This window comes from Amblyomma maculatum, chromosome 1 (genome assembly GCF_055883805.1).
Source record: "Amblyomma maculatum isolate TAMU_Amacu chromosome 1, ASM5588380v1, whole genome shotgun sequence".
Classification (NCBI taxonomy): Eukaryota; Metazoa; Arthropoda; class Arachnida; order Ixodida; family Ixodidae; genus Amblyomma; species Amblyomma maculatum.
Window position 1 is genome coordinate 438,515,279 of NC_139344.1, and position 27,106 is coordinate 438,542,384.

Consider the following 27,106-nt stretch of genomic DNA (forward strand, 5'->3'; position numbering starts at 1 on the left):
TCCACAACAGACAATTTGTTGTCCATGGGACGAAGATACCTTTTTCATTCAGCCACGTTTTAACAGGGAGCGTATTAGAGTGAAGTTGGAAAGGAACGTTTTAGCAGATGGCCTCACGGGCATCTTCTTGACTCTCTTCAAAACGTCCTACCCTGGGCCTCCACAGCGTAGTGCCCGGTAAAAAGGCACCGGCAGCATCAGGTCAATGATATCTTTATACAGTTTTTTTCTGGGAACAGTGAAAAGGAAATCAAAAGAAAACCGTACTTCCAGCAACTTGCACGAAAAAACAACCTCGCGCAGGTAGCCAGTCACAGTACCAGGCATGCTTTCACATGACACAATCCATTCAGGGTACAGCCTCTGCAATCGCACTTGCATCACAGTTCTTAGAAAGGTATCTTTTTGATCACGCAGGAATATAAATCGCGAAACCACTTGACGCAAGAACAAATGGGCAAGGCCAAGCCCGCCCCTTTTAACAGAAATAAACAAATTCGTCCGGGGGTTTTTTTCCCATGTGGATGCCCAAATAAAAAAAAAAGAAAAAAATGCGCTGCATTTTCTGAATTGAGGTTCGTGAGACACACAACACATTGATGAGGTACCACAGCCTCGAAATAAGAAAAACATTGCGAATAGAAGTGCGCGAAAACATTGAGAGTTGCCTTCCTTGCCACGCATCCGCTTTTCTTTCGCTCTGGATGTTTCTTCAATCCAGTGCACGTTGGGATCTCGATAACAATCTAAAGGCAAGCCTAGGTATCGCTTTGGAAGAGCAGACCATCGCAGCTTACAGAAGAAATCAGGCGTCACTCCCCAATCACCGTGCCAAAACCCAGAGCTTTTCTCCCAATTGATCTTACATCCGGTTTGATCACAAAATGTTTGGACGACACTCTGGACTTCACAGATGCTCTTTCTGGTTGCACAAAACACTGCTATGTCATCAGCATATGCTAGCATTTTTACGTGTGGTGATAGCAGCTTGAACCCTAAAATGCGATCGCTATCAACGATTGCCAAGCAAAGTGGCTCTAAATACAGTGCAAAAAGCAGGGGTGAGAGCGGGCAGCCCTGCCTTAACGATGAACGTACTGCGATGCTGTCAGTCAGTTCGCCATTCACTACAATACGGGTCGTGCCGTTCGGTTAAGCCATTTTAACACCCTCCACTATGACTTCACCAAGGTTAGAATGCTCCAAAATGGAAAAAAGAATTTCGTGAGAAACACGCTCAAAGGCTTTAGCCAAATCTAACTGCATCATGGCTATCTGACCACCGAGTACATCAACACATTCTAGTACGGTTCATGCGACATGTATATTCGTGGCAATGGATCGACCCTTGATGCCGCACGTTTGATGAGACCCAACAAGTTTTTTTATTACGCGTTGCAGTGTTTTTGCTAAAACCTTCATGTACACCTTGTAGTTAACATTGGTGAGGCTAATCGGTCGATATTACCCCACCAACAGTCGTGTCTCCGGATCATCTGTCTTGGGTATTAGCACAATGTGCGATGTAGAGAAACACAATGGAACAGTATTACCTTCATAAGCTTCAGTGATTACATCGAGCATAAACTGAGCCGCATACTGCTGAAAAGTTTTAAAGAAGGCAGCGCTTAGACCATCCGGCCTAGGGGCTTTCCCAGGGGTCAGGTTATCTATTGCAGATTCTATCTCCTGCAACGTTATCGGTGTTTCTAGGCGCGCTTTACTTTCGTCATCCACTGCAGGCATCAGTCTTACAAAATCTGTTTCAAAGCCGCCTACAGTCTCAAGCTTAGCGCTAAGCAGTTCATCGAAGTGCTCTGCTTCTGCACGCTGAATATCTTTAGCATCTTCAGTGATATGGCCGGCATACCTTCTACTCCTTATTTCTTTCTGGCAGGCGTATCTTTTCTCGTCTGCTAGCGCTCGTTTTGTCGGCACTTCTCCAGCCCAAAGTTTTTCAGCCCTTGCATGTATGACAGCCGCTGTGTATCTTTCGCTGTCGATTGTTTCCAGCTCACTTTTAAGCTCTCGTATTTTACTGGCGAAATTCCCTGGCATAGTACTTTCCATGCTCAAACAAAACTGAAGTTGTTCATTCAGTTCTTTTTCTTTCTCTTTATGCTGCACCTTACTGCTCTTTTCTATGGATTTCAATTTGACCCACTCTTTGAAGCTGTCTCATTCCGCTCCAAAATTTACTGGTCGCATAGCCAGACGATTTTCAAACTCGGTCTTAACCCGTAAGGAACTCTTCATCGGCGAGAAGTTTGGCATTCAGTTTCCATAGGTACCAGTTAAAGCGCGATTTCTTTCCTGCCCTACCGAACACTGCACTCACGAGACAATGATCGCTGAAAGACACAGGTTTGACCTCATATGCAGTACATAGGGAAACAAGATCAACCGAGGCATACACCCTGTCCAATCTAGCATGGCTATCTCGCTGAAAGTGCGTGAACTCTGGTTGGTTTCCAGTGGAGAACACACTACCAACATCCTCAAGGCCGTATTCATGCACAAGTGCATTCAACAGCTCGGAGCTTCTGTCTCCTCGAGGTTTACACTTCGCCGCTCGGTCCACAACTGCGCACACACAGTTGTAATCGCCAAGTACAAGCAGGATTTTGTCGACCTTCAACCACAATTCAATAGGGTCAAAAAACAATTCACGTTCCCATTCTTTATAGGGAGCATACACACACACAACACGCCAGCATAAATTGCAGTAGGTAAAATCAGTAACCAAAAGACGAAAACTTGGACAGGCAAAAACGGACTCTACGCTTACTCCCAGCGTGTTATGTATAAATAAAATGCATCCACCCAATACACCAACAGAATGGCATACACACATAAAAGTTTGTTTGAAAAGAAGCCACCATACGGTCAGTGGTTTCTTGGCTCTCAATCTTTGACTCTTGCACAGCTGCTACATCTATATCATTATCTAAAAGGAGGCGTCTGAGCTGGCATTGTCGCCTTCTCGCTCCCAGCCCTCTGACATTGAAAGTAGCTACGTGTAATGGCGAATTAAGCTTGAGAGTCATGTGTTAGAAAGGGACGCCCATACCCGCATGGTGCCGACCTTGATGGTTGCGCGGCCTCCGCTTCTGAAGAACAGCGGCATATGTGTGCATGTATTGTCCTCATAGCAGAACGTCGGGCTGCATACAAACGAAGTCCAAGCACCGTATGTCATTTTTGCTCACACACGCCCCGCTTGGTTGCAGAATGTTCCTGACGCTGGTCGGTAGGCAGCCGACCCAAAAATCGTTCAGGACACCACAAAAACTACGGAGGCGGCATCCCCGTCTGCTGCGTGTCGGCCGAGAAGTTCGGCTTCGGTCTTAACGTTGCTCTTCGGATGCCCGAAGTTTTCGGTGGCGGCTCACCACAAACACCACCTGGCAGCTAGCACCCTCGACGCTTTCCTCGTGTGGACGTTTCGCGGCGAAAAAGGCTGCTGTCTTCGGCCCAATTTCCATGGCATCAGTACAGGGAGGCTCAGTACAGAGATGCTCCTCAGCGTCAGAAAAATTGGTTACATCTTCTGATGCTTCTTTTGACGCGCCTTCATGGTCCTGTGACCGATCTTGCAAGGCTTGCCGAGTTTCATTCTCTTCACTGGGCCCCGTCACCTTATGCTTTGTTAAAACAGTCATGGAAGGCGCGTCCTATTTTGTTGACTGACCTCTTATGACAGCAGCCTCCTCCGCATCCACCTCATCCGTTTTAAGCTCCGACGAGTCTTCGCTGGTCCCAGGTCCGGCAATGCTAGCGTAGGAACGAGCACACTGGCTGTCTTCATGGCCGATTCGTCGACAGGTTCCGCAGCGAGGAACCCGGCACTCTTTGCGGATTTGCCCCGTACTCCGGCAGCGTAGGCACAGCGGGGGTCTGCCTGGCACAATAACGATCGCCAGCTGACCGCTAACGTTCAACTGATGTGGCAGGTCGTCCAGCTTCACGCCAGCTTTCAACTTAAGCGTGACAAGTCTAGTAGTTAAGCCCTTTTCTACCATACCTTTCACACGCCAGCGCTCCCTTGTAACTTCTAACACCTTTCCATACGGCGTAAAGGCAGCACGAACATCCTCGTCTGGTACGTTGTGTAGCAGCCAGTGAAGTTTCAGCCGCACGTCCTGGTTCGCCGGGTCAATTACCAAGCAGCGACCGTTTTTCAATCGCAACTCGAATACACTAACAAGCTTGGTCACAGCTTCATAATCCTTGAGAGTAACAGCCCAGACGTGGCTCATCCGATACGCCCCCATCGCAACAACATCGGGGATCAGCGAATGCTGTGCCAACGCGTCGCGGAAATCTTCCACCCGGTACGGGCGGGCCCTGATATCGGCGTGCAAAAAAAAAAAACGTATTCAAAACAAACCGACCTGTTGGCAGTGCAGGCAAAACAACTTGATAAGTACTATCCTGTTCAGCAGTCCTGTTACCGCGGCCTGACATGGCCGCTGAAGCCGCTCCTAGGGAGCCCTGCATCCTGCTTCCGTTCCCTGGCGTGGCCGGAAGCAGAATCCGCTTCCACTGCGACATTCTACTGAGCACAAGGGTGGGGAAATTAGCAGTGTATTTGTATCTTCGGGGTTGCTCAATGAAAAAAAAATATCAGCAGCAGAGCGTGGTTTCGATCCACGGACCCATGGGTTATGGGCCCAGCACGCTTCCACTGCGCCACTCTGCATTTTTTTTTCTTTATTGCCATACTTTGACAAACACTGAACACACACACAAAAAAACTTCATTCAATCTTGACACCAGCAACCTGCAAGAGCTGCATGACAGGCCTTGTCTTGTTTAAAATTCTTTGAGCAGGCTCAAATTTTCCATCCTGGGTAGCCAATCGGGGTTACATGATTGTGATCTCACCACTTGCACGAATCTGTGCACATTCTCCATAAAGTACATGCGGGCCGGTCGCGCGTCTGGGTCGCAGTAATAACCCGCCATCCTGGAGCGCCATATGCTATGGAGGCCCCAGAGCATTACTTGGTCCAACGGGAAACCATCCTCATTTTGAATGGCCAAAAATCTGATGCCGTACGGATGAAGCGGAAACTATTTTTTAATGGTTCTTTGTAAAACATCCCAAAGATACACCCCCTCCCAACAGTGAAGAAATACATGATCAATTGTTTCGGGCACATTGCATATTAGGCAATGCGTACCCCATGGTAAAAATAAACCTTTCCCTCTAAGAACTTTTTAACTGGTAGTGTTTCTGTATGTAATTTGAAGAAGAAAGTTTTTATTCCTGGCTGCACTTGCATTCTTTTAACTCTTTTCAAAACGTCCCCACCGTTGCCTTCATTGTACATGGCTCTGTACACTGGCACTGGAAAAACAACATCACAAAGATCACCGTATAGCTTTTCCCGCTTCACTTCACTTAAGAATTCTGCCGAAAAACGCGCTGTAAGAAATTTCACGCTGTCAGCCACTTCTCTAAAGTAACCGAAGATTCTCCCTGGTAAACTCTTGGTACCCACAACAAAATCAGGCAAAACACGGTTCAATCTTAGCTGGCACACAGTTCTTAAGAAAGGGTCTCTAACATCTCGGAAGAAGAAAAACCCAGACGCCGTCGAGCCACCCCACTGTTCACGCTACGCCCCTGCCCACCACTTATGGAAACAAATCGGCGTCCGCGTCGCCGACATTTTCTAGCGCCGCCACTTCTGCACCACAGCTCCCGGCAAGGCAGCGGCCATACTGTTCCTGAACGCGCGCATCCTATGTTTCGCTCGCGGAGGTTATCCGAGACCACACAGCAGCCTTTGGGCATGTGCGTCAACCGAGCGAGTGCTCTACAGGTTCTACTTTTGTTTGTTATGTTTTTGCTGGAGGTGGTGTCTGGGTGAGGTGCGTGCAAAGGGCAAGGGTAGAGAAGGGAGGCGCGCTAATGGTAAGAAAAGAGAGCGGAAGAGGGAAGGCGCAGAGAAGGGGGCGGTGCGGGCGAACTAGCACACATAACAGCATAGAATGCGCCCGCAGAAACACGCATATTCGCTCTCTGCCTTCGCATCGCGCTCATTCAGCCTGGTGAACTATATCACCGCGCAACCTGCGGTCCGCAGCACTGACCTTGCTCTGTGCATAAATTAAGCGACCTTACGGCACAATTAACAGCAATTAACATGCAGAACTACGGAATATGAACCAGCCTTAGCTGAACATATTCATCCTTCCGTGTGTTGTGATCCATTAAAAACGTTATGCTAGTTCTAGCTGCAGCCACCCTCTCGAGATTGCAAGGTGTCTCAAATCCAATGCGCGGGGAGGATGCAAGGAGGCGCTTGACCATCGGAGCGCGGGCCTTCAAACTGGAGGAGGGGGAGCGTCTAGCCGTCCTTTGAGCAAAGCACACAGCAGCACGCACGCAAGCACGCATTCTTCACCCCCCCCCCCCTCCCCCTTGAAGTGCGGAAGGTGTGAAAGGAGAAGCGGGCAGGCTTGCCAACGTAGACAGCATGGTATCAAACCTGTGACGGCTTGGAGCTGCCCTCGGCAAACCACAGAGCAGACGTTGCACGCTTTCCTCCTTTAGTTTATTTTTTTAAAGTTTGGTAGCTGCCGATCGAACCAAGGATCGGCAGCTAGGTAGCGCTGGCGATTTGACTGCTACGTTAACATTTACGCGCCCTTCAAACAATCAATCAATCAATCAATCAACCTTATTTTCAAATCCGAGGACGGGGGAGGGGGGGGGGGGGGCTCCTCAGCGAGAAAGCAGTTGCACACTGCTTGAGAGTTTACATGGAACACATTACAGGCATAAACATTGCAGGCATTACAGAGATGAACAGCATCAAAAGTAAAAAAAAGGAAAATAGATATGTGTTTACCGAATAACAGCGCAATTTCATGGTAATACCGCAGTGATGTCATCAATACAGCGAAAAGGATGGCTTCAAAGTTTCACAAAATTTCACGAAGCTGTCTCCGAGTTACAAATCAGCAATCAGTTTTTCGTGTTTAATTAGCATAAATGGATAATGCTCTCAGTCTTGAGAGCTATATCTTTTCCGCCACTGTAAATCTGCATGTGTGTGAGCGGGCGTGTGTGCAAATAACTTATGCGCAGGTACTCAGTATGTGTGGCCCCGCATACGGTCAGAACTCAAGTTTTCATTACAATGAGGAAAGCAAACACACGATCCATGCAGCGCGCTGTGAAGAAGCGGGCTCGCCACTCCGAGTCTCTGCGTCGCCTCGAATACCAGCCACCCCACAAAACCACCGGAAGAAAAAGAACGAAAGCAAAAGATTGCGAACGCACAGAACCGGCGCTCGCTCGGCATTCCACGCTTCCCGCCTTTCGTCTTAGCAGCGCAGCGACCTTGGCGCGGCAGCGCGACTAAAAAAACACAAAAAAAAGAAAAAAAAAAATAAAGCGAACTCCACGATACACGCGTGAGCGGACGCCGAGACTACGGCTTCGCTACGGCACCCATGCGTCACGTGATTGCTCTCAGAATTCCTGCAAAAATAGAGGCATGCGTCACGTAATTGTGTCACGTGATCGTGCACCGAAGACCCAGACGACCTGCAAAAAAACTTCCCGGGGAGGCTGCGTTTGGCGACGTCGAGCACGGAAAAAAATACTTCTTTCTGCCAGAAATCTTCAATGTAAGTTGCCAAACGTTTTCATTCCTTTTTTATAAACCCTTTGCGCATACTCACGGAAAATTTTATGTTTCTGAACTGAGCAGTTTTTAACTTACACGTGTTTACCCATTTTTTAATTTGCTGCACACAGCACGACCAATTTGCTAGGAAGATTTTTCATCGTTTAGCCTTTTTAGCACCTAGTTAAGTTCTAAAAAGTGATCCTCGATGGTCCGCGGCCTCTTTCCGATCATTTTGCAACAAAGTTCGATAGTTAAGGCTTTTGTTTTTGCGGAGTTATTACAAATTATTCAAACGTAAACAACCGCTTTGCCTCGCAGCCATAACTGTCAGCTTCAAATATTGAGAGAGGCCTTGTACTGCGTGAAAGCGATGTAGGCGCTATTTTTATCTTCCATCAGATGTGTGCGATCGCTCGCTACCTATCTTTTTTATTTATAGGGTTTCTTTGCTGAGCTATTTGCACCTAGAGCCGGTAATTCGAGGTTGGTAGGAATAGTCCATAAGGAACGACTTTTGCGCGTAGAATTATACTGTATTTTAAGCTTTCCTTTCGAGTAGGCACAGATTTGGGGGGGGGGGGGGGGGAAGGTTGATATATCGTTTTATTCATAACAATTCGCAGACTCCAACACAGTAATAGTTATATTGTATCCTCAGTAGGTCAGTACGTATTGTTTATTTAAGTGCCAACGGTTTTTTTTTTTTTTTTACGGAGGCGTGGCAAGTTATGTGGGTCAAACTAACAATTGGCTGTGAAGTAAGTGGTTAGAGCTTTCAAACTTAGTCTTCTGTTTTGTTTAATTTCTAAGAACCTTTAAGCTTCACAGAGAAACAGCATATTTTGAAAAGTTAATTTCAACTATGGAAGTTCTTCGTTTATTAATGTTTGACATTGCTGACAAGGGTCAGAATAGAAACAGATGATAGGATCGAGTTTTTTGGTAACTTTGGCGTGTGACCTAGAGCTGCTAGGAATTCATTTTCTGAGACAGCTTTTCTTTAGTAGTATAGGGAAAGTAATGGTATGTTATGGATTTGCGAAGCATGGATTTAATGAAGTCTTTCTTTTACTGCGTTTACGGCTTGTTTGGCAATAATGCTTGCAGTCCAGCTGATGCAGTTGTATTGTCAAACTGCTTTTGCAGCAGATTTTATCTGCCATCGAGGGAGTGCTGCCTGAATATGAAGCAGACAGCGTCATGAATCTGTTGAGGCAGTTTATTCTATCAGCCATGGATGTCCTTCCCTAAAGCATCCTTCCTGTAAAGGAGACATTAAAATGGTAGGTATCACATTCTGATGTTTTTTGCATTCATGTGTTTGCTTTATAACTGTAAAATTTTTACTGGTTCATGCTTTATTTCATTTATTGTTTTCTTTTGAGAGTATAAAGGGCGGATGTGTAACAGGCTTCATTAAAGCAAAGCTTGAAACCAGCTCGGTATTGTTATATGATTCTTGCTGTGTATTTAGCGCAAGACTGGCGTGTTGGTGAATCTTGTTCGTAGTCTGCACTAAAGAAAATTTTTCATGACCTCTTCAGAGCTTTAAAACAGGAGATATACTTAGCTGTTTTATTGCAGTAGTACCTACTATTTCTAGTTGAGGCAAAATTGAGTTAACCTGTGCTTTAATAGCTCATTGACATAGTTTCATAATATAGCTGACTGCACTGTGCATATGTGTGCATATTCATGCTGACATTCAGTTACTTTTTATTTAGACTGCATCAGCATATGTACACATACAGTGATGCTTCACTTGAACAAAGTTCAAGGGACCTTAGGAAAAAGTTTGTTGAAATGAAAGTTTATTGGACTGAAATAAATGCGTGGAAGATTGTTTCCATCAGCTTCAAGAAATATTCAATTCAGTCGTTCAGTCGTGTCCAACTCTTCATGACCCTATGGACAATGTCACGCCACGCTTTCCGGTCTCTCACTATCTTCCTAACATCACATAACTTCATCTGCAGTGCCTCGAGGATGCCATCTAACCATTGCGTTCGCTGCCTACCCCTTCTCCGGCGACCCTCAACCTTTCCCAACATCAGATCTTTCTCCAGCGACTCCTCTCTTCTCATCAGATGACCAAAGTAGCTGAGCTTTAACTTTAGAATTTGACCCTCCAATGAGCAGTCAGGTTTTATGGTCTATAATATCGACTGATCTATCTTCTGGCCGTCCAAGGAACTCTCAAGAGTCTTCGCCAGCACCACAATTCAAACGCGTCAATTCTTCGGCGGTCAGCCTTTTTCACAGTCCAACTCTCGCATCCATACATCACAACTGGAAAGACCATAGCACGAGTTATACGGATCTTGGTTGGCAGACTAATGTCTCTGCTGTTTACTAGGCGGTCAAGGCTAACCATTGCTCTCTTTCCCAGAAGCAGGCGTCTCCTAATTTCATGGCTGCAGTCTCCTTCCGAGGTAATCTTGGAGCCCAAGAAGAGAAAATCTGTCACAGATTTTTAGGTTGTTAAAATCTTATCTGGCCCCATTTATTTGTCATTGCGCTGATTTGCAAGTGAAGAATGCTTAACCTTTTGCAGCACTTTTGAAAGGACTACAGTGGTTTTGAACTCGATTACTGTGCAAGCTCCTGAGAATCTTGCCTATCGCAACGGCCTGCTGAGGAGAAAAGGCTCATTTTCTCCAAGCAGATCATGGTTAACCAAAATGCACACATTCGCAATTCTTGGAGCTAAAGGGCCTAGTGGGGCTGAAGATCTGGCTTTGACTGGCTGTGACTGTACAGCTAATTAAGCGTGCAAAGACAGCTATAGATTCATCTGGTCACAAGCTAGTTTAGACAGCCAATTCACTTTAAAGCTAAATAACGGCCACTTTTCTTCACGCGATAATGAAGAGTGGTTCCTAACATAAAAATATGCTACAAAGAGTGCAGACTGTGCTTTTTTAAGTGCACAGTATGACTTTGAAGACACAGGATAGCCCCGCAGAAAATGTTCGTTGAACTGAAATGAGCAATAACTGAAGTTTGTTAAAATGAAGTGTGTTTGCATAGTGTTCAATAGAGCTTCAGTGGGGGGATTTAATGAAGTTCGTACAACTGAATACATCGTCGAAGTGACGTTCGTTCAAGTGGTATTCTGTTTTTCTGTGACTAAATTAGAACATTTACTTTGCTCAAAGCAACATATACACAAATATTTACTTTCTTGCTAGTCACCAAGATTTGCAATTAACTTCCGAACTCATTTTATTCACAACCTAAATAAATACATCGTTAACCCTAGAGCCAAATAGTTACTAGCAATAACAAAAGTAATATGTTGATATTTATCTGTTGGAGAACATTTTTTGTTTAATTGTTTGTGTGTTTTTGAGTTCTGCAAACATGAGGGGGTTTGTTACAGAAGGGGTGGGCTGCAAGACGAAGGGAAGTATCAGTGTGGCGGCCCTTTTGTGTTTATCAAATAATAATGCATCCTAACATGTAAAACGAATGCCTTTACAGCCTGCTAAAAATCTTTTTTAAATTGCATGTTTGGGTTCTGCCTGGATAAACATAGATGGCAGAGAGAGATCTTTCTGCCATGGGGTGTGAACTGTATTTTGTGCAGAAAGTCTGAGGCTATCGAACATGTGTTTATAAATTGTTGTGATTGGGTTTTTTGGGGGCAATATCCTACAGTGAACTTTGCTCAAAGATGTCCTTTTAAACCCCCATGGAATTTGGTTCTCAGGTGTTGAAAATTACAGCAGTGTTCTGTAAGATATGATAAGGCTATTAAGCTTGCATAGCGCATGGAAGCGCCGAATGGCTGTTCGCCATGCTGATCTTTATTATCAGACCTATCCAAGAGTATAATGAGGGTTTGTCCAACAGATGATGTTTTGAAAGCTCAGCCATGTGTACCTGCGTTTATCAATGTATTTGAAAAAGTGATCAGTTTGAATGCGATAATTAGAGGTATTGTATCAAAACTAGCTCTCGGCCAGCCTGTAGTGTTTGTGAAAAGGCAACAGTGACAAGAGGGGTGTTTTGCTAGAGCTTTTAAGGCTCTTAAATCTGTGCAGCTCTGCTTTAGTACATGCATTGTCTCCTGTACATGGCTAGTTAAATGATTTCTGTTCATTTTATTACAAAAAGTCATTCTAAATCTTTAGATAAGCTTGCTCACCTCTATTGTTTGTTTGCATTGTGTTCATGCATGCTATAGCTGGAAATGATGCAGTATTAGTTACAAGTAAATAAATAAAAGGAGCAGCAACTACATTTCCTTCGTCCGCACATTTTTAAGAGAAACATACATGGGCTCATTAGATTTTAGTGTTGTTCGCAACTGTGTTTGATAGTGAAATATCTTCCTGTTATTGCATAGAAATCTTTCAGAAACTTCTGAAATAGTTTGATACCTGGTGGTGTGGAGGTTGACTTCCCAGACGTTAATGTATTCCTATAGTACCGTATGCATGCACAATAGATACACGTAACCCCTTGCATATATCACTGAATCTTCCACTCTAGAAGAGAATTTTGTGCACAAGCATTTTACTGTAGTTTGCCTCTGTGGAGCATTGTATTTCTAATTCTGTGCTGTTTTTATGCTGTTACTTAGCAACATATGAAGTGTTCCTTGTTTCTGTTACTTGTGCATTTGACTTTTCCTTTTTTTATTATTCAAAATAACTTTCTTCCTGCTGTTCTGACTAGTGTTCTCGTATGCATATGCAGTCCTCTTGATGCTTCATTGAGCCATATCTGGAGACTCCCTGTTGCCGTGGTCTGTGCCGACAAGTAAAAACTAGGCAACCTGACTTCCGGGACAAGTAGCAGTGGGACGTAGCTGCATGGTTTCTTCAGCATCCATGTGGGTTTCTTATAAAAGACAGGTATTTCTTCTATATTTGACTTTCATATGTGATCAAGATTTTACCTTGGTGACAAGCTCTTGAAGGAAAGGTTGGACATGAATGGCACTTTCTTGATTTCTTACTCTCGGGAATACACTATTACGACTTGTTAACTGCATATGTAGCAAAAATTATGTGTGACTGCATATTCCAGCAGTAAGCTGCATGATTTTTTAAGGATGAAATAATTGAGCTCCTATTGTCGGTAGCCTACTATTGACGAGCCAAAGCAGGCAATACTAGGTACTAAAAGGTGATAATGCGGGGCCGGGTGGGTTTTAATGAGACAAGCTCTCCAGGTTTAAACCTTTGTACAGGGCTAGCATGTCTCCCTGAATGTGTCTGGGACACATGCATGTCTTCTAACCTCAAAAGGACCTTGTGTAAATTTAAATAAAAGTAGCGCCAACCTATTTTGAGTACGACCAGTTCAGCAGTAAGCCCAAAATTGAAGCAAAAAGGCATTCATGTCCTGTGCGATGTCAGTGCACGTTAAAGAGCCCCAGCTCGTCGAACGCTCTGAAGTCCTCCCCTACAGCATCTCTCATAGCCTGGGTTGCTTTGGGATGGTAAACCACATAAACCAAACCAGTCATTTTTTACCACCCCATCTGACTTGTCTTTCCACGTATCTCCAAAAGATAGTGCCTACATAAGACTTGCCACTATTCCCGAGATTACCTAGATTATTATGTATTTATGTATTTTATGATTATGTAATTTTGCTCAGTGGAGCATTGCGTTTCCAATTCTGGGCTTTTCATACTGTCACTCAGCAACCATATGAAATACTCCTCCTATGTTTCTTTTACTTGTGCATTTGACTTTTCCTTTATTATTCAAAAAATCTTCCTTCGTGCTGTTCTGACTAGTGTTCTCATATTTATATGCAGTCCTCTTGTTGCTTCATTCGACCATATCTGGAGACACCCTGTTGCCGTGGTCTGTGCCGACAAGTAACAAGGCAACCTGACTTCCGGGACAAGTAGCAGTGGGACATAGCAGCGTAGTTTCTTCAGCATCCATGTGGACTTCTTATAAAAGAAAGGTATTCTAAATTTTGCTTTCATATGTGATAAAGATTTTACTTTAGTGACAAGCTCTTGAAAGGAAAAGATGGGCATGAGTGGCACTTTCTTATTTTCTTACTGTCTGGGAATACACTATTGAGACTTGTTACCTGCATATGTAGCAAAAAGTATGTGTGACTGCATATTGTAGGGTAACTATAATATACTTCATCATTCCCTATTTTTGCTCTTGTATTCACCTAGGTGCTTGATGTAGCTGGTCTCCTTCAGTAATTACTTAGGTGTGTGTGTTATCTGCTATGGCTAACATAGGCATCACTCAGGAAAAATGGGAGCAAACAGGCATAGTGGCATCACTTGCTGGTAGCATGCACCAAAATGTATGTATACGTACTGATACGTTGCCGCTCAACATGTGTAACTTGACTGAAGATAAAGCACACGGGAAGACACACACAAGAGAAGAAGACACAGGACACGCGCTAACTCACATCTGGTTTATTTGCACAGTACATAACAATGCACAGTACATACCAATCACATAAAGACAGAGAAAAAATATGAGGAATATTACAAAACATGATCAAGGAATATCACAAAACCCGATCAAGAAAACTGATCTCTGCATTCCAGAGCCGCATCGACGTATCGCTGACACACCTATCTCTCCTTTTCCCGATATGGAATGCCTCCAAAAGCTCACGCGCTGTCTTATCACGGCCTCTGCCCAGAATCTTAATGTCAGCCAGTCGCGGCTCGCACGCAGTGCAGTTCGCGCAATGCGTTGCCAAATTTGTCCCTCCACTCCTTAAAGCCCGCAAATGATCCCCTGCTCGATCATTAATACAGCGCCCAGTCTGGACAATGTAGGCCTTCCCACAGGTCAGCGGGATCTCATATACGACCCCCATGCAGCAGTCGACAAACCGCTTAGAATGCTTTTTCTCACAACCGCTCGGTCTTCCAACACGCGAAATGCGTGAGCAAAGCTCCGCCATCTTCTTCGGAGCGGAGCACACCACTGGCATGCCATGTCTGTTCGCCACTTTCTTCACGTGGTGCGCAACCTTATGCATATACGGTACCACAACAGGTTTGGCCGTATTTCTCACCGGAGCAGTTTTCTTCCCAAACATGGCTCGCTTAGTTTTGGGAAGAAAACTGCTCCGGTGAGAAATACGGCCAAACCTGTTGTGGTACCGTATATGCATAAGGTTGCGCACCACGTGAAGAAAGTGGCGAACATGCATGGCGTGCGGGTGGTGTTCTCCGCTCCGAAGAAGATGGCGGAGCTTTGCTCAAGCATTTCGCGTGTTCGAAAATCGAGCGGTTCTGAGAAAAAACATTCTAAGCGGTTTGTCGACTGCTGCATGGGGGTCGTATATGAGATCCCGCTGACCTGTGGTTAGGCCTACATTGGCGAGACCGGGCGCTGTATTAATGATCGAGCAGGGGATCATTTGCAGGCTTTAAGGAGTGGAGGGACAAATATGGCAGCGCATTGCGCGAACTGCACTGCGTGCGAGCCGCGACTGGCTGACATTAAGATTCTGGGCAGAGGCCGTGATAAGACAGCGTGTGAGCTTTTGGAGGCATTCCATATCGGGAAAAGGGGAGATAGGTGTGTCAGCGATACGTCGGGGCGGCTCTGGAAGGCAGAGATCAGTGTTCTTGATCGGGTTTTGTGATATTCCTTGATCATGTTTTGTAATATTCCTTATATTTTTTCTCTGTCTTTATGTGATTGTTATGTACTGCGCATGACCCCTTTTCAGCATATATGTGCTGTTATTGCTGCAAATAAACCAGATGTGAGTTAGCGCGTGTCCTGTGTCTTCTTCTCTTGTGTGTGTCTTCCCGTGCGCTTTATCTTCAGTCAAGTTAAAATGCACCATCTAGCCCAACTTCAAGTTTTGTTCAACGTGTGTATTTGCTTGATGTAGCAAATGGCAGAGGAGAGGGTTTATCTGATGACCAAGCATACTGGCGTGTAAATTTCACTCCTTTGTTTCCTGGGCCCCTATTGTGATAAACTAATGTCGAATGATATAGAGGATCAAAAGGAATACAACTAAACACAGCAATAGTCTCTATCTCCTGAGGGTGTTTTGCAGTATAGTTTGTACAGAAAGTGGTTGGAAACCTGTTAGCATATTTTGAGGAAAAAGAGGCATCTGAGTGAAGAGAGATGTGTGTGATGCTAGCACAAAGCGTGTGAAATTGGCAGAGAAATTTGAGCATGTATATTTCTTTTCTAGGTGACACCATGATAAATTTGATATGGCCGCTACATCAAACACACAATGTCGTTGCCATCGGAAACCAAGTGTTTCTGTGTCAAGGGTTTGTGCAATAAATGAAGGTATGAATTTGCATCTGTTTCTTTCACTACTCTCACTTTTCACAAAATATTACACGCATGTGAACAGTGAGTAAAATACACATTATTATTGGACACTTGAAATATAGTTAGTATAACACAAGATATTAATACTTTGTATGAACACGATTCTTTAAAATAACGGTGGCCAATTATCGGAACACAGTCGTTACAGTGTCCATATACGCTATCAATAGGCTAATCATAGGAGGTATAAATACGTTCTATGTAAATACATTCTATTCAATCACGGTGGCCAATTGTCGGAAGGGAGGTCATACATAGATCATACCTGTTCTAAAGACTTTGATGGTCGATAGCTTCTATGATCATATTGTCTAAAGACATCGCATAAAGTGATCATAGACATTTTTGTAAGGGTATAGTTGTGGCTGTAGGATGAAAGAAAAGAAAATGCATGGGGCTGCTACTCGCTGTTTAGCTGAGCCACCTCCGCTGCCTCGTGCTGACAGAAGAGAAAAATAGAAATGAAAGAAAAAAGAAGAGGTAGACAAAGACGCGCGCCGCAACAACAGCCGTCATTCACCACCACCGAAGCGGTAGAAGGTGCAATGACGGCCTACAACAGATAAAAAGTCAGTGGCTGGCTAGCCCCCGCCGCAAGCGGCGTTGACCTACCGTCCCAACCCCGCAGGGCCAGGAACTGCCACCCTTTACCACCTCTCCCCCCTACTATGGATAAAATTCGGTGGCAGGCTAGCCCCCGCAGCAAGCGGCGGTGACCTACATATATCCCAGCCCCATTAGGGCCAGGACCAGCCATCCTGCTCGCCTCTGCATAAGCAGCCCAAAGCATGGTAGCTTATCCAATGTCCCATGCAGGACTGAATATATTTTTTGCTCAATAGCTTATTCACTCATTCATCAGCAAGTAGTCCAAAGAGTTGATTTAAGAATGAGAAGTAAGGAAAAACAAGGCACAAAGCTATTACCTCGAGGTCCTAAAGCACATTCTTTAGGAGCTCACTTGTAAAGAAATCAGGAGGCCGTGGGACAGATACTGCCACTTTCTTTTCCAATGATCAATTAAAAAACGGAGAGGGAGGCCTGGGTTTGGCGGTGTGGGGGGGGGGGGGGTTGCGACGTCGCCATGAGCAACCACGAAGATCAAATACATATACTGCGCCTTTCCATTCTTATAAAGCAATGTACAATATACCAGAAAAATGATTGGATTCAAAATATTCAATCAAGAATATGGATCTCTCTCGGTTAGGTGTATGTACCCGCAATTCTGTGTAGTTCACTCAAAAGCTTAAGGCTCCGTCGTTTGCCCCAAACCTAATTTAAATAAAAATTATAAATTAATCGCAGATAGAAAAGCGTATGTAAAGATAGGCTATCGGTGCAATACTCAGCTTTCGCTCTATCACTAGGTTCAAGCCATGCTAAACCCCCATAATTTTCTTTCTCCTCTATCGGCACGGGGCAGCATATGCGGCTCAGTTAAGAGCCAGTAGCAGGCCCGTGCATTTGCTTTGCCTTCTTCTTACAGTTGAAACAACAGTCCTGGAACGCCGAACGACAATGGAACCATCTCCGTATTTGATCGCTTATACTAGTAACAGCGCGTCCTAGCCAACCGCTAACCCCCACAGCGATGCACCCCACAGAGCGTCAGTGAAGTGTTTGAAATGGGTTGTTCGGGTCTTCTACGATTCACATTTCCGGTATGCGTTGCTTGTAGCAAATGGCACAAGACGCGGCCTGTATGTAGGGTGTCGCAGAATGCGGTTCTCGCAGTAGGAAAGCTGCAACTTTGCGAGCTTTACTTCTACGACAGTCTGGCTCTACACGTTGGTAATGTTGCGAACTGATTCCGTCCGTTGAATCAGCCTTGAGCTCAAATTTGAAGGTTAATCTAAGAGTTAATCCGCGTAGAAACAATTGATACATGCTGACGTCCTATGTTAACCTTGTGTATTACCGCATGGCTAGTATCCCACTTTAATTACACATGCCGTATCTTATTCCAGGAATTTAACTGTGAATAAAAATTCAACTGCACGCTATAACAAGTCTATTGTTTTTTTTTTGATACTGTGAATCCCATCAGGGATTGTAACAGGAAGGGCTGTGAGCATATTATACTACAGCATAAAAGCATACACAATAATACACGGTGTCGAGTGTTACATGCAGCTTACAACAATCGATTAACACAGATAATATCACTTATATTAATTACATGATTACGGATGATACAGCGAGGGGATCAGTATTAGTTGTAATTGACAGTCAAGGCACAATCAAGGTTTGAAATACTAAAAAAAGAGAAAATCGACTATAATGAATTCACAACTTGACTCAGGCACAACAGGCAAGAAAAAATACCAAGAGAACAAGGAAGCATAAAAATAAGGAATACAATTGTTACTGCAATGGGTATAATTCATCTGCAACAAGGGAACAAAACTCAGCTAAGGACGTTGTGTTAGTAATGCGCGTGTGTAGATTGTTCCATTCTCGTGTTGCCCTTAGAAAAAATGAGTATTTGAAAATATCAGTATGAAATGAGAATTCGCCTAATGTATGCGTAAGGTTATAACGGGTTAATCTGTTCGAGGACGTCGGCATGTACTTTGTAATAGGCAGTTTTAGTTGATTGTGTATTATCTGGTATATGATTTTAAGTCTTGCAAGATAGGCTCTGTTTTCTAAGGTTAGTAATTCTGCATGTTTAAGTAATTCTGTTGGTGTCTGTAATGGAGTGTTTATTGTATATAAATCTTAGTGCCTTTCTTTGTACTGCCTCCAGTTTTTTAATGAGCTGTTTAGTAAACGGGAACCAAACGGTATTAGCGTACTCTAGTACCGGTCTGACAAGTGTTTTATATGCAAGTAACTTTGTTTCAGGTGGTGCTAGTTTAAGACGCCTGTTAATAAAGAATAGCTGTTTTAGGGCGGTTGACGTGATGTTGTTAACGTGAGAGTTCCACCGGAAGTCAGAAGTTAGTGTCACACCAAGATACTAGTGCTCATGAAGATCCAAGGCGAATGTTGTTAAGGGTGTACTGAAATGCTGATGAATGCTTTTTTCTTGTTATAGATAAAAGAACAGACTTTTTAAAATTGATATTCATTTGCCAGTCCTGGCACCACTGGTATACTGCTGTTATGGCGTTGTTTAAGGTTAGATGATCATCAATGGAGTTAATTTCCTGATAGAGAACGCAATCATCAGCAAAACGTTTAATATTATGTGAAGCGTAAGCTGGTAAGTCATTTATAAAAATTAAGAATAATACTGGAGCTAGGACACTTCCTTGGGGTACACCTGATGAAACAGTAGTTAAAGCGGATTTCTCGTTGTTAATTTCAACAAATTGTGTGCGATTACTAAGATAATTTTTAGTCCAATCTAGAACAGGACCAGTTCCCAAAGTTAGCTCGAGTTTTACCAAACGTTTTGTGTGATACGCGGTCAAATGCTTTAGAAAAGTCTAGAAATATGAGGTCTATTTGTTTCTGGTTATCAATGCTCAAGGATATATCATGTGTTAATTCAATTAACTGAGTAGTGGTGGAAAGGCCCTTACGAAAACCATGTTGGCAGGGGGTTAAAATATCATTTACTTCTAGAAAGGCATTTATGTGTTTCAAGATAATATGCTCTAGTAGCTTGCATACTGTGCTGGTCAATGATATTGGTCTGAAATTCGAGGAGTCAGATTTATTTCCCGATTTGTGTACAGGGGTTATTTTTGCTGATTTCCATTCCCTGGGAAGGGTGCAAGTGGATAATGATTTGTTAAGGAGTAGAAAAAGGAATTTGGCCACCCACTCAGCATGTCGATGCAGAAATATGTTAGGAATGTTATCTGGCCCTGGTCCTTTCTTAGTGTCTAAATTTAGTAATAGATTTAATACTCCAGTTTCTGTTATATTTATAGGTTCCATCTTCATACCTGTGCTAGAGTTCATTGTGGGAAGTTTTCCATTATCCCTTGTAAAAATGGAGCAGAAGTAGTTGTTCAGAGTAATCGCAGTATGTTTGTTATCTTCGGTAGATGTTGGTCTTTCATCTCGTTTTTTAGGGTTTAAATAACGCCAGAACTTTTGGGGAGCATTCTTCAGGAAATTGGAAGTGTTTTTGTAAAGTAGTATGATTTGGCTCTCATTATCTTTGATTTCAAGTCGTCAATGGCGGAAGTTAATTTTTGTACGGTGCGTTGCGACGGATGGCTTTTTTTGTTTCTTCTGAGCCGGCGAACTTTTCTTTTTGCGTGGATAACGGTTCGAGTTATCCAGGGGTTGTGTTTGTGCGTTTTCTTAGTCTTCAATTGGACGTAGTTAGCGATGCAATGTGACACAACTGATTTGAACCGTTGCCATAAAATTTTTATGTCTGTGCTTGCATCATGTGAGAGTTCATTGAATGACGACAGCTCATGAGAGAGTGTATCAATGATGCTTGTATCGTCTGCTCTGCTGTAGTCTTTGTATGTTTTTGTTGATTGCGAAGGTAGCGAATCGTGATATGGTACCGCACATAATACTAATTTGTGGTCCGACAGGCCAGGGGACACTTCGATATTAGCTTTATGACTGGGAAAATGATCACTTAGAAATACTAGATCTAAAATGTTACAGCTTGATCCTAGTACGCGAGTGGGTTCAGTTACTATCTGGGTTAGATTAAGAGAGCATGATGTCTAATAAGGTGTCTGCGCAAGGTGAGTGGTGGTGTAGTGTGTGCCAGTCGATATCGTGTAGATTGAAATCGCCTAATATTATCACCTTGTTTCCCTTCACATACTGCTGCATATACACGTGCAATGATTGTAGAACATTCAAATCAGAAGAAGGACTACGGTAAATGCATCCCACAATGAAGGTGCCATTAGTAAGGCAAAGTTTGTAAAAAACTGCTTCAACTCCTTCGACCTCAGGCAGTGTAACGAAAGGGATTTCTTTTTTTATCAGTAAAGCAACGCCTCCGCCTCGAGTTAAACGATCTTTGCGAACAATGACATAGTTTGGGGGAGTAATTTCTAAATCTTTGATGTCTTTGTTTAGCCAGGTTTCTGTTATTCCTATAAATGCCGGTTCGTAAGCTATTAATATTGATTCGAGGGGACCGAGTTTACCAATGACACTTCGAGCATTATTATTAGCAAAGCTTATTTTGGACGTTGTGTGCGGCGCGGACGGAGGGTCCGTGCACCGATGTCCTGGTTTTTTGTGTCGTTTGAATTTGACGTTACGGGTGACACGTCATTCTTTTCCTCGTCCCAAAAATAAAGACAACTATTAATCTTTAGTTTGTCGTTCACCAATGACACCTTACCACCGGAATCCTTCCTTCGTTTTCCATATTCCCACAATTTCTTCCCAATGTTTCGAACACGCGGTGAAAAGTCCTCGTTAAAGGTGTAGGCACTATCTTTGAGTTTACGACAGTTGTGCAAAATTTTAGTTTTCTCTCGGAAGTCTAACAATTTAAAGATTACTGGCCTAGTTTTGTTTGCCATTGGTTTTCCTAGCCTATGTATACGTTCAATAGCCACTTCCTCTAGTTGCAAGGTATGCTTAATGACATTTTCATTTACTGCGCGTTCCAGTGATTCGTAATTTTCTTCCTCGTCTTCCGGTATGCCGTACACAATACGTTTCGATCTTCTAGACCGATTCTCTAGATCGTCTAATCTTAGCTCTAAGGAAGCTACAGTTTTTTGCAAGCTAGCGACTTGTTCAGTGCAGGCTGAAACATTCTTTTCAAGGCATGCTAATCGTTCTAGTTTATTATCGATAGATGTCAGTCGTTCTTCTTTTATTGTCTTTATGTCTGCGGTGATTTGAGTAAGTTGTTCGGCAAGATCTGACAAGTCGGGCCCGGGATTGGTCTCTACATCACCGGAAAGCAATAGTAAATTTGCAAGATACACTATGTCACTGAGAGAACCGAGAAGTACCATAGGGCACGGCAGCACGATGAGACAACGCTCACTGGAGCGAAAACATTTTCCATAGCGCCTTCTTACCTGCGGAAAGAAGACGAACGGATGAGCCATCTGCGTACAAGCCCTGCTGCCGTGCCCTTTGGTAACTGGTAGCTCGCTGTCGGCTTTTATGTCCCGAGAAGTGTGAAGCGCCACGGTGGATGGTTTGAAGAGTGTCCTGTCGCTGGAAGTAGACGATGTTGGGTTCCCATCCGCGGGATGCAAGATAGGAGACGGCAAAAAGCTGCTGTTCTGTAGCACATGCGCGTGGTAGATCACGAAAGGCTGATATACTTCTTGATGTCCCGCTGGTATCAGCAGCAGGCTGGCGATGATCTGCGGAAAGAAGACGAACGGATGAGCCATCTGCGTACAAGCCCTGCTGCCGTGATCTTTCTATGTATTAGAACAGAAATAAATTTGACCGACGACCTGTACAAATGGTTTCACAGAGCTTGTATTGCAAATGCTTCCCCAGCCAGCGCAGGCTATCCACGCATGCCCCATAGATTACCATAATGTTCCGTCTCCTAGCATCCGTCCCTCTTGAAGAAAAACCTCTTATGGACTGTACACACATTCTTCGATTTCAACGTTTACTTTAGTAACATCGCGATATAAAAACATAACCACACATACATCCCATGCTACAGGCCAAAACGATAGTCAAATAGCGAGTCACTTATTTCACAGTGCTGGTAATACTTTTACACATCTTAAATGTATTATATAATATAGTATTATTAGATACTAGAAACTTACCCCGATATATATGTACTTCGAGCACTATATTTTCGCTCACGTGGGAAACGCATTTCATGGTCAATGCTGTTGTGGCTGTAGGAGGAAGGAAAAGAAAATGCACGGGCCTGCTAATGGCTCTGCAGCGAGCCACCTCCGCTACCTCGTGCAGACAGGAAAGTAGAAAGAAAGGAAAAGAAGAGGGAAAGAATTAGCGCTCCGCAACAGCCGTCGTCCACCACCTAAGCGGTGGCGGGTGCAATGACGGCCTACAACAAATAAAAATTTGGTGGCTAGCGGCGTCTTTCTCTCCTTTTTTTCTTCCTTCTCTGCTTTCTCACTGTTCTCCGCACGAGGCGACGGAAGTTCGATTCTGACCTGCCCCGCCAGAGTGGTGCAGTGGTGAGACGCCCGACTACTATGCCGGAGTACCCGGGTTCGAACCCGACCTCGGCGGCTGCGTTTCGATGGAGGCGAAACGAAGAGGCGTCCGTGTACTGTGCGATGTTAGCGCACGTTAAAGATTCCCAGGTGGTCGAAATTACTCCGTAGCCCTCCACTACGGCTCTCTCTATTTCCACTTTCACTCTCACCTTCCTCCCTTCCCTTACGGTGCGGTTGAGGTGTCCACAGAAAACAAGTGAGACAGTTACCGCGCCTTTCCCTTCCTATAAATCAATGCTCCTGACCGCGGCGGCTGCGTTTCGATGGTGGCGAAATGAAGAGGCGTCCATGGCCTGTGCGATGCCAGCGCTGTTGTTGTGGCTGCAAGAAGAAGCAAGACAAATGCACGGGCCTGCTACTGGCTCTGTAGCTGAGCTCCCTGATTTATTTATTTATAGGAAGGGAAAGGCGCGGTAACTGTCTCACTTGTTTTATGTGGACACCGCAACCGCGCCGTAAGGGAAGGGAGGAAGGTGGGTGTGAAAGTGGAAAGAGAGAAAGAGGAGCCATAGTGGAGGGCTACGGAGTAATTTCGACCACCTGGGGATCTTTAACGTGCGCTGACATCGCACAGCACGCGACGCCTCTTCGTTTCGCCTCCATCGAAACGCAGCCGCCGAGGTCGGGTTCGAACCCGGGTACTCCGGCACAGTAGTCGGGCGTCTTACCACTGCACCACACCGGCGGGGCAGCTGAGCCCCCTCCGCTACCTCGTGCAGACAGAAGAGAAAATAAAGAAAAGGAAGAGAGAGAGAAAGACGCGCGCCGCAACAACAGTCGTCGTCCACCACCGAAACGGTGGCGGATGCATGATGGCCTATAACAGATGAAAAGTCTGTGGCAGGCTAGCCCCAGCCGCAAGCGGCGGTGACCTACCTGTTCCAGCCCCATCAGGGGAGTACCTCAAAGATCTCCAGGGGGTCGAAATTACTCCGTAGCCCTTCACTACAGCTCCTCTTTCGCTATCAACTTTCACTCCCACCTTCCTCCCTTCATTTACGGCGTGGTTCAGGTGTCCACAGAAACAAGTTGGACAGATGCTGCGCCCTTCCCTTCCCGCGAACCAGTTAATTAATTAGGCAATGAAACTGGCTCTGTAGCTGAGCCACCTCCGTTGCCTTGTTCGGACAGGAGAAAGAAAGTAAAGAAATAAAAAGAAGTGGGAAAGAAATACGCGCGCCGACCACCACCTCAGCGGAGGCGGGTGCAATGACAGCCTACAACAGATAAAAATTCGGTGGCAGGAGGTGTTGGTGAGTCCCCGCTGTAAGCGGCGTTGACCTACCAGTATTAGCCCCGTAGGGCCAGGAACAGTCACCTTGTGAGCGATGTCAGTCAGCGCATGTTAAAGATCCCCAGGTGGTCGAAATTACTCCGTAGCCCTCCACTACGGCTCCTCTTTCTCTCTTTTCACTTTCACTCCCACGTTCCTTCCTTCCCTTACTGCGCAGTTGCGGTGTCCACAGATAACAAGTGAGACAGTTACCGCGCCTTTCCCTTCCTATAAAAAATCAATAAATAAATCAGCGCACGTTAAAGATCCCCAGGTGGTCAAAATTACTCCCTACCCCTCCACTACGGCACCTATTTCTCTCTTTCCACTTTAACTCCCCTCCTGCCTTCCCTTACAGCGTGCTTCAGTTGTCCACAGAAACACGTGTAACATATACTGCGCCTTTCCCTTCCTGTGAACCACATAAAATGGAAGCTAAAGGTTCACTACACGGCGGCTGCGTTTCGATGGAGGCGAAACGAAGTGGCGTCCGTGTGCTGTGCGATGTCAGCGCACGTTAAAGATCCCCAGGTGGTCGAAATTACTCCGTAGCCCTCCACTACGGCTCCCCTTTCTCTCTATCCACTTTCACTCCTACCTTCATTCCTTCCCTTACGGCGCGGTTCAGGTGTCCACAGAGCAAGTGTGACAGATACTGCGCCTTTCCCTTCCTATGAACCAACCAACCAACCAAAGGTTCACGAAGCTAGGTAGAGCCGGTTTTCACGTGGAGGCCTTAATTTGACCTTCATATCACCTTGACCTAATGAAGTGTTGACATCGACGATTCCGTGGTGTTCACCCGAAGTGTATTCTGCGCCTTCCTTACTTCAAAACCTAAAGTAAGTTCCGTTTCGATGGAGGCGAAACGAAGTGGCTTCCGTGTGCTGTGCAGTGTCAGTGTATGTTAAATTTCCCCAGGTGGTTGAAATTACTCCTGAGCCCTCCACCACGGCACCCCTTTCATTCTTTCCGCTTTCAATCTCACCGTCCTCACTTCCCCTACGGCCCGGTTTAGTTGTCCACAGAACTTGTGTGACGATACCGCGCCTTTCCTTTCCTGTGTACCAATTAAAGTACTCTGTGGACTTTAACATACCCAAGTTCTTCGAAACTTTAGATCTTGAGGAAAGGAACGGGACATATAGCGTCACTGACATTGCACAGCATATGAAGAGATGCCCGTGTGCTGTGCGATGTCATTGTGAGTTAGATCCCCAGGTGGTCGAAATTATTCCGCAGTCCTGCACTACGCACCGATTTCTTTCTTTCCGCTTTCACTCCCATCTTCCTCCCTTCCCTTACGGCGCGGTTCAGGTGTCCACAGAAACAAGTGTTACAGATGCTGCGCCTTTCCTTTCCAGTGAAGCAATTAATATTGTTACGTGACGGCAAGCGATGACTACAGGAGAACACAGGACAGAGAGAAGATGCTCGATGGTCGTGAGATGACGTTTAATGAATCTGTGTGCGGGCCTATTGCGCCGCTCCTGCCATCGCCACTGCCCTCTTCTTCCTCCCTCGTCCGTAACAATATTATTAAGTACTCGGTATGTCAACGCACACTAAAGATCTCCAGGTGCTCGAAATTACTCCGTAGAACTCCTCTATGGCTCCCCTTTCACTCTCGTTTTTCAATCCCCATCTTCCCCAATTCCCTTATGGCGCGGGCCAGTTTACGCAGAAACAAATGTGAGAGATACTATGCCCTTCCTTTCCCTTGAAAAAATTATGATAAAGTACTGGGGCTCCGTCCCGACCGCAGGCGGCTGCATTTCGGTGGAGGCGAAACGAAGAGGTGTCTGTGCGCTGTGGGATGGTATTGTGATTTATTTATAAGAAGGGAAAGGCGCAGTAACTGTCTCACTTGTTTTCTGTGGACACCGCAACCGCGCCGTAAGGGAAGGGAGTAAGGTGGGAGTGAAAGTGGAAAGAGAGAAAGAGGAGCCGTAGTAGAGGGCTACGGAGTAATTTCGACCACCTGGGGATCTTTAACGTGCGCTGACATCGCACAGCACACGGACGCCTCTTCGTTTCGCCTCCATCGAAACGCAGCCGCCGAGGTCGGGTTCGAACCCGGGTACTTCGGCACAGTAGTCGGGCGTCTTACCACTGCACCACCCCGGCGGGGCTGGGATGGTATTGTTGCTACTGTAGGAAGGATAAAAATGGACGGGCCTGCTACTACCTCTATAGCTCAGCCCCCTCTGCTGCCTCGTGGGGACAGAGGAGAAACTAGGGAAGGCCGCGGTGGTGCAGTGATTAAGATGCCCGACTTCTGTGCCGGAGCACCCGGGTTTGCCGGTGGCCGCGCTACAATGGGGACGAAACGGAGAGGCATCCGTGCACTGTGTGATGTCACTCCACGTTAATCCAGCACCGCACCGTCCATCTGGCGGAAGAGGCGGCAACAAGCCAAAGGCTACCTGCCAGCCTCTAATCCGAGGGCGCACGACTGCCCGTCTTCCCCGGCACGCGTGCCGGGGGCGGGGAAGAGGACGTCCATTTCAGTTGGAAATAAAAGTTGTGCAACCAACCAACCAAGATCCTCGGGTTGTAAAAATTACTCCCCAGCCCTCCACTACGGCACCTTTTTCTCTACACTGGTGGTGGAAATTTCCGGAGTCCTCCACTACGGCGTCTCTCATAGCCTTAGTTGCTTTGGGACATTAAACCCTACAAACCAAACCAAACCAAACTTTCACTTTCACCTTCCTACCTTCCTTTGCAGTGCGGTTCAGT

The 27,106-nt window shown here is 45.2% G+C and overlaps 1 long non-coding RNA gene across 1 annotated transcript; it reads left to right on the forward strand.

Annotated features, from left to right (window-relative positions):
* The first annotated feature begins 7,580 nt into the window (after positions 1-7,580).
* Positions 7,581-15,938, forward strand: LOC146209521 (uncharacterized). The gene is made up of 5 exons (XR_014706559.1): positions 7,581-7,647; positions 8,796-8,932; positions 12,354-12,511; positions 13,426-13,580; positions 15,822-15,938. It is a non-coding gene; the product is annotated as an uncharacterized LOC146209521 (long non-coding RNA).
* The last annotated feature ends 11,168 nt before the right edge of the window (positions 15,939-27,106 follow it).